Genomic DNA, 12,136 nt, shown 5'->3' on the forward strand with positions numbered 1-12,136 from the left:
CCGGCTACGTCTTCAATCTTCTAATCTATACTGTGAACGTGTTCAATCACCTTGTCTCATTCTGTGCACGTTTTCAATCCCATAATCTCCCCTTCTCTGCACGACTACAATCCCATAATCTCCTATACTGTGCATGTCTTCAATCATCTAATCTCCTCTGGGCACATCTTAAAACATTTAATCTCCAATTACATGCATGTCTTCAATCACATAATCTCCTATTCTGTGCATGTATTCAATCCCCTAATCTATTATGTGCACACCTTCAATCCCCTAATTTCCTATTCTGGGCAAGGTTTCAATCCCATAATCTCCTTTGATGTCTTCAAATCCATAATCTCCTATTCTATACATATCTTGAATTTACTAATCTCCTATTTGGTGCACATCTTCAATCCTCTAATCTATCCTGTGAACATCTTCAATCCCTTAATCTCCTATATTGTGCACGTCTTCAATCCCATAATCTTTTATTGAGTGCATACCTTCAATTCCCTGATCTATTCTGTGCATGTCTTATATCACATATCTCCTATTATGTGCATGTCATTAATTCCCTTATCTGTTAATCTGTGCACTCAAAACCCATAATCTATTATGTACATGTCTTCAATTTCTTAATCTTCTATTCTGTGCATGTTTTCAATCCCATAATCTCCTATTCTGTGCACATCTTCATTCTCCTAATCTCCTATTCTGTCCATGATTTCAATTCCCTAATTTCCTATGCTATGCACGACTTCAATCCCACAATCATGTATTCTGTACACGTCTTCAATCACATGTACTTCATGTACTTTGCACGTTTTCAATCAAATAATCTCAAATTTTGTGCACATCTTTAATGTCATCTATTATGTGCATGTTTTCAATGCCATAATCACCTATTCTGTGCAGTTTCAATCCAATAACCTCCCATTGTGTGCATGTCTTCAATACCCTAATCTCCTATTCTGTGCATGTCTTCACTTAATCTCCTGTTCTGTACTCGTTCTCAAGCACATAATCTCGCCCTTTTTTGTACATGTCTTCAATCCCATAACCTCCTACTTTGTGCACATATTCAATCCCTTAATCTCCTATTCTGTGCACATCTTGAATCCTATAATCTTGTATTCTGTGCATGTTTTCAATCCTATAATCTATAATGTGTGTGTCTTCAATCATATAATCTACTATTCTGTGGAGGATTTCAATCCCATAATCAACTCCTATTGTGTGCACATTGTCAATCCCCTAATCTCCTATTCTGTGCATGTCTTGAATCCCATAAACTCCTAATTTGTGAATGTCTTCAATCACATAATCTATTCTGTGCATGTTTTCAATCCCCTAATCTGCTATTCTGTCCACTTCCTCAATCACATAATCTACTATTATGTGGGAGTTTCCAATCCCATAATCTCCTCCTATTCTGTGCACATCGTCAATCCCCTAATCTTCTATTCTGTGCACATCTTCAATCCCATAATTTCTTATTTTGTACATGCCTTCAATCCCCTATTGTGTGCACATCTTGAATCACAAAATCTCCTATTATGTGCACATCATCAATCCCCTAATCTCCTATTGTTTGCACTCATAACCCATTATCTCCTATTATGTACATGTCTTCAATTTCTTAATTTCCTATTCTGAGCATGTTTTCAATTTCATAATCTCCTCCTATTCTGTGCACATCTTCATTCTCCTAATCTATTCTATGCATACTTTCAATTCCCGAGTTTCTTATTCTGTGCACAACTTCAATCCCATAAATTGCTATTCTGTGCACGCCACCAATCACATAATCTCGTTTTCTGTGCATGTTTTCAATCCCATAATCGCCTATTCTGTGCGTGCCTTCAATCCCAGACTCTCCTATTCTGTGCATGTCTTCAATTCCATAATCTCATATTTTGTGCATGTCCTCAATCTTCTATCCTATTCTGTGTACCTTTTAAATCTCACAATCTATTCTGTTCAGTTTGAATCTCATATGCTCCTACTATGTGCATGTCTTCAATCCCATAATCTCCTATTCTGTGCATGTCTTCAATCCCATAATCTCCTCCTATTATGTGAATGTCTTCGATCCCATAATTTCCTAACTGTGCTCACTTCAACCACATAATTATCTCCTAATCTATGCACATCTTCAATCCCATAATCTCCTGTTCTCTGCCCATCTTCAATCCCATAATCTTTCATTGTGTGCACTCCTTCAATCCCCTAATTTATTCTGTGCATGTCTTGAACCACATATTTTCTATTATGTGCATGTCTTCATTTTCTTAACCTCCTATTCTGTGAACATTTTCAATCCCATAATCGCCTCCTATTCTTTGCATGTCTTCATTCTCCTAAACTCCTATTCTGTGCAAGCTTTCAATCCCCTAATTTTGTATTCTGTGCATGTCTTCAATCTCAGAATCATGTATTCTGTACACATCTTCAATCCCATAATCTGCTATGATGTGCATGTCTTTAATCCCATAATATTTTATTTTCCTAATCTCCTATTCTGTGCAAGATTTCAATCCCAATTTTGTATTCTGTGCATGTGTTCAATCCAAGAATTTCCTATTCTGTGCACACTTTCCATTCCCTAATTTCTTATTCTGTGCATAACTTAAATCCCATAATCTCATATTCTGTGCACATCTTCAATACCATGATCTTCTATTCTGTTCAGTAGCAGTCCCATTTCGTCCTATTATGTACACATATTCAATTAACTAATATAATATGTGGTTCACATTTTCAATCCCATAATCTCCTATTCTGTGCCCATCTTCAAACCCCTAATCTCTTCTACTGTGCACAGCTTCAATCCCATAATCTTGTATTCTGTGTATGACTTCTATTACATAATCCCATACTCTGTGAAATTCTCTAATTCCCTTAAAACCTATTCTGTACATGTCTTCAATCCCATAATCTCCTATTCTTTCCAAGACATCAATCCCCTAATCTCCTATTCTGTACATAACTTAAATCCCCTAATCTCCTATTCTGTGCACTTCTTCAACCCCAAAATCTACTATTCTGTGCATGTCCTCAATCCAAAGATCTCCTATTCTGTGCACCTTTTCAATCCCATTATCTCCTACACTGTACATGTCTTCGATCTCATAAACTCCTATTATGTGCACATCTTCAATCTCCTAATCACTTATTCTATGCAAGTTCAATCCAATGATTTCTTAGTGTGTGCATGTCTTCATTCTCCTAACCTCCTATTGTGTGCATGCTTTTAATCCTCTAATTTCCTATTCTTTGCACGACTTCAATCCCATAATCTGCTACTTTGTGCATGCCTTCAATCCAATAATCTTGTATTCTGTGCATGTCTTTAATCTTCTCATCTCCTATTATGTGCATGTTTTCAATGCCATAATCACCTATTCGGTGCAGTTTTAATCTAATAACCTCCTATTATGTGCATGTCTTCAATACCTTAATCTTCTATTCTGTGCATGTCTTCAATCAAAACTCTCCTATTCTGTGGTGTTTTCAATATCATGATCTCCTACTCTGTGCAGTCCCAATCCCATTGTGTCCTATTATGTACACATCTTCAATTTCCTAACAAAAGGTGATGTTCACATTTTCAATCCCATAATCTCCTCCTATTCTGTGCACGTCTTCAATCCAATAATCTATTCTGCCCACGTCTTTAATCCCATAATCTCCTACTCTATGCACATCTTTGATCTCATAATCTCCTATTCTGTGCAAGTCTTCAATCCCCTAATCTCCTATTCCATGCACATCTTCAATCCAATAAACTCTTATTCTGTGCACGTCTTCAATCCAATAATCTCTTATTCTGTGCACGACTTCCATCCAATAATCTATTCTATGCATGTCTTCAATCCAATAACCTCTTATTCTATGCACATCTTTGATCCCATAATCTCCTACTCTGTGCATATCTTCGATCTCATAATCTTATGTTTTGTGCATGTCTTCAATCCCCTAATCTCCTATTCTGGGCACGTCTTCAATCTCCCAATTTCCTATTCTGTTCCTTATTCAATCCCATAATTTTCTATTCTGTGCAATTTTCAAGCCCATAATCTTCTATTCTGTGCCTGTCTTCAATACCATAATGTACTATTCTGTGCATGCCTTTAATCCCATAATATCTTATTCTGTGTGCATCTTATATCTGCTAATCCTCTATACTGTGTACGTCTTTTATCCCATAACCTAATCTCCTATTCTGTGCTCGTTTTCAATCACATTATCTCCTCCTATTATGTGCACATCTCCAATCCCATAATCTCCTATTCTGTGCACATCTCCAATACTCTAATATATTCTGTGCACGTCTTCAGTCCCATAATATTCAATTCTGTGCAATTCCTCAATCCCATAATCTTTAATTCTTACACACATTCAATACCCTAATCTCCAATTCTGTGCATGTCTTCAATCACATAATCTCCTATTATGTGCACGTCTTCAATCCCAAAATATCCTATTCTGTGCACTCTCAACCCATAATCTCCTATGATGTACATGTCTTCAATTACCTAATCTCATATTCTATTCATGTTTTCAATCACATAATCTCCTACTATTCTGTGCACGTCTTAAATACCCTAATCTCTTAATCTGTGCATGTCTTCAATCCTAAAATCTCCTAGTCTGTGCATATTCAATCACATACTCTATTCTGTGCACGTCTTGAATTCCATAATCTCCTATTCTGTGCATGTCTTGAATCCCATAATTTCTTATTCTGTGCATTTCCAATCCAATAACCACCTATTCTGAACATGCCTTCAATCTCCTAATTTCCTATTCTGTGCCAACTCCAATCCCATAATCGCCTGTTGTGCATGTTTTAAATCCCCTGATTTATTGTGAGTACATCTTCAATGACATAATCTGCTATTCTGAGCACACCTTCAATCCCATAACCTCCTATTCTGTTGACATCTTCAATCCAACAATCTTGTATTCTGTGCATATCTCCAATCCCAGAATATCCTTTTTTGTGTGCATGACTTCAATCACATAATCTCCTATTCTGTGCATGTCTTCAATCTCCTAATCTCCTATTCTTTGCATGTCTTCAATCCCATAATCTCTTATTCTGTGCAGGACTTCAATCTTCTAATCTCCTAAACTGTGCACGTTTTCAATCCCATAATTTCCTCATGATCTATGCACATTTTCAATCATCTAATCTATTCTGTGAACGTCTTCAATCCCCCAATTTCCTATTCTGCACATGTCTTCAATCCCATTATCTCCTATTCTGTGCACGTCTTCACTCCTCTAATCTATTTTGTGCACCTCTTCAACCCCCTAATAGCCTATCCTTGCAGGTCTTCAATCCCATAATCTCTTCTGTGAATTCCTTCAATTCCATAATCTCCTACTCTGTGCATGTCGTCAATCCCAAAATCTATTTTGTGCAAGTCTTCAATCCCCTAATCCCTTTTCATGTTCACATCTTCAATCGCTTAATGTCCTATTCTGTGCAGTCTTAAACCCGTTATCTCATATTCTTTGCACGTCTTCAGTCCCCTAATCCAATCTGTGCATGTCTTCAATCCTCTAATCTCTTATTCTGTGCACGTCTTCAACCCTCTAATCTACTCTGTGCACATCTTTAATCAAAAAATCTCCTATTCTGTACATGTCTCCAATCCCATAATCTCGTAATCTATACAGGTCTTAAATCCCATCATCTCATATTCCTTGCACATTTTCAATCAAATGATCTCGTATTCTTTGTATGTCTTCAGTCCCCTAATCTAATCTGTGCACGTCTTCAATCCCCTAATCTCCTATTCTGTGCACATATTCAATCCTCTAATCTGTGCACATCTTAAATCCCCTAATCTATTATTCTGTCCACATCTTCAATCCCATAATCTCCTATATGTGAATGTCTTCAATCCCATAATCTTCTATTCTGTTCACATCTTCAATCCCATAATTTCCTATACTGTGCATGTCTTGAATCCCATCATCTCCTATTCTGTGCACGTCTTCAATCACATAATCTTTTAATTTGTGTATAACTTCAATCCTCTAGTCTCCTATTCTGTGCATCTCTTCAATCCCATAATCTCCTGTTCAATGCACTTTCAATCCAATAACCTCCTATTATGTGCACATCTTCAATACACTAATCTCCTAGTCTGTGGATGTCTTCAATCCCCTAATCTCCTCCTATTCTGTGTATGCCTTCAATCCCCTAATCTCCTATTCTGTGCACGTCTTCAATCCCTAATCTCCAATTTTGTGCACGTCTTCAATCCCTAATCTCCAATTCTGTGCACAACTTCAATCCCATTATCTCCAATTCCTTGCATGTCTAAATTCTCCTAATCTTCTATTCTGTGCACAATTTCAATCCCCTAATTTCCTATTTTGTGCATGACTTCGATCTCATAATTTCCTACTCTGTGCACGCCTTTAATTTCATATTCTGTGCATGTCCTCAATCACATAATCTCGTATTTTGTGCACATCCACAATCTTCTAAACTCCTCCCCTGTGCACGTTTTCAATGCCATAATCTATTCTGTGAAGTCTGAATCCCATAATCTCCTATTCTGTGTATGTCTACAATCCCATAAACTCCTATTCTATGCACATCTTAAATCCCATAGTCTCCTATTTTGTGCATGGCTACAATCCTAAAATCTTTGATTTTGTGCACATATTCAATCACACAATCTTCTATTCTGTGCATGTCTTGAATCCCATACCTCCTGTTCTGTGCTCATTTGAATCCCATAATCTCTTCCTATTCTGTGTATGACTTCATTCTTCTAATCTCTTATTCTGAGCATGCTTTCAATCCCAATTAACTATTGTGTGCATGTCTTTATCCCATAATCTGCTATTCTGTGCATGCCTTCAATCCCATAACCTCATATTCTGAACACGTCTTCAATCACATAATATCATATTGTGCGCACACCTTCAATCCCATAATCTCATAATATGTATACGTATTCAATCCCATAATCTCATATTCTTTGCACATTTTCAATCAAATAATCTCGTATTTTGTGCAGGTCTTCAATCTTCAAATCTCCTGTCGTGTGCATGTTTTCAATGCTATAATATCCTATGCAGTGCAGTTTCAATCCAATAACCTCCTATTCAGTGAGACATCTTCAATACCATAATCTCCTAGTCTGTGGACATCTTCAATCCCCTAATCTCCTCCTATTCTGTGCATGCCTTCAATCCCCTAATCTCCTATTCTGTGCACAGGTTCAATAACATAATCTCCAATTCTGTGCATGTGTTCAATCCCATAACCCGTTTTTATGTGCACTTCTTCAATCCCCTAATCTATTCTGTGTACATCTTCAATCTCATTATCTCCTATTCTGTGCATGTTCACAATCCCATAATCTCATATTTTGTGCACATCTTAAATCTGCTAATCTCCTATTCTGTGCATGTCTTCAATCCCATAATCTTTTATTCTGTTCATGCCTTATATCCCCTAATCTAATCTGTGCAATCTTCAATTACATAATCTCCTATTCTGTGCATTCTCTACCCATAATCTCCTATTTTGTACACATCTTCAATCACCTAATCTCCTATTTTGTATGCCTTTTCAATCACATAATCTTTTCCTATTCTGTGCACATCTTAAATCCCCTAATCTATTATTCTGTCCACATCTTCAATCCCATAATCTCCTATATGTGAAAGTCTTCAATTTTATAATCTTCTATTCTGTTCACGCCTTCAATCCCTTAGTCTTCTCTTCTGTGCACGTTTTCAATCCCATAATTTCTTATACTGTGCATGTCTTGAATCCCATCATCTCCTACTCTGTGCACATCTTCAATCCCATAATCTTTTAATATGTGTACAACATCAATCCCCTAGTCTCCTATTCTATGTATGTCTTCAATCCCATAATCTCCTATTCAGTGCAGTCCCAATCGCATTATGTCCTATTATGCACACATCTTCAATTTCCTAATCTAATATGGTGCTCACATTTTTAATCCCATAATCTCCTATTCTGTGTACGTCTTCAATCCTCTAATCTCTTCTGTGCACAGCTTCAATCCCATAAACTTATATTCTGTGCACATCTTTGATCCCATTATCTCCTATTTTGTGCAAGTCTTTAATTCACTAAACACCTATTCTGTATATGTCTTCAATCCCATAATATCCTATTCTCTGCACGTCTTAAATTCCCTATTCTCTGTACATTTCAATCTTCAACTCTCCTATTCTGTACACAATTTCAATCCCATAATCTCCTCATATTCTGTGCACATCTTCAATAATATATTCTTTGTATGTCTTTAATCCCCTAATCTCCTATTCTGTGCATGTTTTCATTCCCATAATCTCCTATTATGTACATATCTTCACTCCTCTAATCTATACTGTACACATATTCAATCCTCTAATTTCCTATTATGTGCATGTCTTCAGTCCTGTAATATTTTATTCTGTGCCCATCTTCAATCCCATAATCTCCTATTATGTATACGTCTTCAATCCCCTAATCTCCAATTTAGTGCACGTCTACAATCTTCCAATCTTCTATTCTGTTCAATACATCAATCCCATAATCTCCTATTCTGTGCATGTTTTCAATCTTTTAATCTCCTATTCTGTGCACATCTTCAATCCCATAATCTCCTATTCTAGTCATGTCTTAAAACCCCTAATCTATTCTGTGCACATATTCATTCACATAATCAATTTTGTGCACGTCTTCAATGCCCTAATCTCCTATTCTGAGTATCTCTTCAATTCCCTAACCTCCTATCTTTGCATGTCTTCAATCCCATAATCTGCTCTTCTGTGAACACCTTTAATCCCATAATTTCCTATTCCGTGCACATCTTCAATCCCATAACCTCTTATCTTGTGCACTTCTTCGAGCCCCTAATCTCCTATTCTGTGCACGTCTGCAATCGCATAATCTCTTATTCTTTGCAGACTTCAAGCCCATAATCTCCTATTCTTTGCAGGACTTAATTCCCCTAATCTAATCTGTGTTTGTCTTCAATCCCCTAATCTCCTAATCTGTGCAATTCTTCAATCCCATAATCTATTATGTGCGTGTCTTTAATCCCATAATCTCCTACTATTCTGTGAAAGTCTTCAGTCACCTTATTTCCTATTGTGTGCACGTCTTCAATCCCTTAATATCCATTCTGTGTATGCCTTCAATACCATAATCTCCTGTTCATGTCTTCAATCACCTAATCTACTATTCTGTGCACGTTTTCAATCCCATAATCTCATATTCTGTGCATGCCTTCAATCCTGTAATCTATTCTGTGCACATATTCAATCCCCTAATTTCTTATTCTGTGCATGTCTGCTATTTCATAATAATTTATTCTGTGCATGTCTTCAATTCCCATAATCTATTAAGTACATGTCTTGAATCCCCTAATCTCCTCTTCTGTGCATGTCTTCAATCACCTAATCTTCTATTTTGTGCACGTTTTCAATCCCCAAATCTCCTATTGTGTGTACATCTTCAATCTGACAAACTGCTACTCTGAGCACAACTTCAAACCCATAATCTCCTATTCTGTGCACGCCTTCAGTCCCATAATATTTATTCTGTGCATATCTTCAATCCCATATTCTCCCATTATGCACACATCTTCAATCCCCTAATCTCATAGTCTGAGCATGCCTTCAATCTCCTAATATCCTATTCTGTTCAATACATCAGTCCCATAATCTCCTATTCTGTGCATGTCTTCAATCCTCTGATCTATGCTGTGCACATCTTTGATCCCCTAATCTCCTATTTTGTCCACTTCTTCAATCCCATAATCTTTTATTATGTTCATGCCTTCAATCACCTAGTCTCTGATTATGTGCATCTCTTTAATCCCATAATCTCCTATTCTGTGCATGTCTTCAATCCCCTAATTTCTTATTCTGTGCATGTCTTCAAACCCCTAATCTATTCTGTGCATGATTTCAGGACCGTAATCTATTCTGTGCATGTCTTCAAACCTCTATTCTCTGCACATATTTAATCCCATAATCTACTCTGTGCACCTCTTCAATCCCCTAATCTACTATCCTCTCATGTCTTCAATCCCATAATCTTCTCTTCTGTGAACACCTTCAATCCCATAATCTCTTCTGTGCACATCTTTAGTCCCATAATCTCCTATTCTGTGCACATCTTCAATCTCCTAATCTATTCTGTGCACTTCTTCAATCATATAATCTCCTATTCTGTGCAGTCTTCAAGCCCATAATCTTCTATTATTTGTATGTCTTCAGTCCCCTAATCTAATTTGTGCACATCTTCAATCCGCTAATCTCCTATTCTATGCAAGTCTTCAATCCCATAATCTTCTCTTCTGTGTACGTCTTCAATCCCCTAATCTCCTATTCTATGCAAGACTTCAATCCGATAATCTCCTGTTCTGTGTACGTCTTCAATTCCCTAATCTATTCTATGTATGTCTTCAATCCAATAATCTCCTATTCTGTGCAAGTCTTCAATCCCATAATCTCCTTTTCTATGCATGTCTTCAATCCCCTAATCTCCTATTATGTGCACATCTTTAATACTGTAATCTATTCTGTGCACATCTTCACTCCCATAATATTTTATTCTATGCACATCTTAAATCCCATAATCTTTTATTCTGTGAACACCTTCAATCCCATAATCTCCTATTCTGTGCATGTCTTCAATCCCATAATCTTTTATTCTGTGAACACCTTCAATCCCATAATTTTTTATTCTGTGCATGCCTTCAATCCTCTAATCTATTCTTTTCATGTCTTTAATCCCATAATCTCCTATTCTGTTCACATCTTCAATCCCATAATCTCCTATTATGTGCACTTCTCCAATCCCCTGATCTTCTATTTTGTGGATGTATCAGTCCCATAATCTCCTATTATGTGCATGTCTTCAATCTCCTAATCTATTCTGTGCACGTCTTCAATTCCATAATCTCCTATTCTGTGCATTTCTTCAATCCCATAATCTCCTAGTCCTTGTACTTCTATCCAATAATCTCCTATTCTGTACAGATTATGCCTTCAATCTCCTAAACTCCTATTCTGTGCAGTCTTGAATCCCATAATCTCTTATTCTGGGCACATTTCCAATCCCATAATCCTTTCCTATTTTCTACATGTCTTCAATCCCCTAATCTTTTATTCTGTGCACATCTTCAATCCCATTATTTCCTATTATTTGCAGTCTTTAAGCCCATAATCTCCTATTTTGTGCATGTTTTCAATCCCCTTATCTCCTAATCTCTGCATGTCTTCAATCCCATAATATATTCCCTGCACGTGTTCAATCCCATAATCTCCTATTCTGTGCACGTCTTCAATCCCATAATATCCTATTCTGTGCATGGCTTCAGTCTCTTAATATTCTCTGTGCACTTCTTCAATTCCCTAATCTCTTCTCTGTAGTCTTCAATCCCATAATCACATATGCTATGCTTTCTTCAATCCCATAATCGCATATGCTATGCTTTCTTCAATCCCATAATACCCTATTCTGTGCACATCTTCAATCACTTAATTTCCTATTCTGTGAAGTCTTCAATCCCACAATCTCCTATTCTGTGCGTGTCTTCAATCCCATAATCTCCTATTCTGGGCACGGTTTCAATCCCATAATCTCTTCCCATTCTGTGCACATCTTAAATCCTTTAATCTCCTATTCTGTGCATGTCTTCAATCCCATAATCTCCTATTCTGTGCAGTTTCAATCCCATAATCTATTCTGTGCACAGACAAGAATCTCATAGTCTCCTTTTCTGTGCACGTCTTCAATCCCCTAATCTCCTTTTCTGTGCACGTCTTTCAATCTGCTAATCTCCTATTCTGTGCACGTCTTTAATCCCATAATCTCTTAAGTCTGTGTATGTTTAGCCCTTTCCATAGCTTTTCTGGTTCTGAGACGATGGACTCAAAGAGCAAGATTGCAGTCTCTTTCTTGAGAAGATGGAGTACCTTCTTTCTCTCCTAATCTGAGGTGCGCAATGGCGCAGGGGGAGGCAGAAGCATAAGAATGACACAGTGTGCTAGGTTCCATGCACATCCCAGGCCACCACCAAGAACCCAACACCGAGGTTCTGTGACAGGCAGTCAGTGGTACCATGCTCAAAGACTAGGGATGATTCTGAAC

At 37.2% G+C, this 12,136-nt stretch overlaps 1 protein-coding gene across 5 annotated transcripts in view; it reads right to left on the reverse strand.

The window, feature by feature from the left end:
* Window positions 1-12,136, reverse strand: part of LOC121444983 (transmembrane protein 164) — a 212,387-nt gene that overhangs the window by 71,578 nt on the left and 128,673 nt on the right. The gene's annotated exons all lie outside the window — the stretch shown is intronic.

The sequence above is a fragment of the Microtus oregoni genome, unplaced genomic scaffold (assembly GCF_018167655.1).
Source record: "Microtus oregoni isolate MIOR12 unplaced genomic scaffold, Mior012 000152F_000, whole genome shotgun sequence".
Classification (NCBI taxonomy): Eukaryota; Metazoa; Chordata; class Mammalia; order Rodentia; family Cricetidae; genus Microtus; species Microtus oregoni.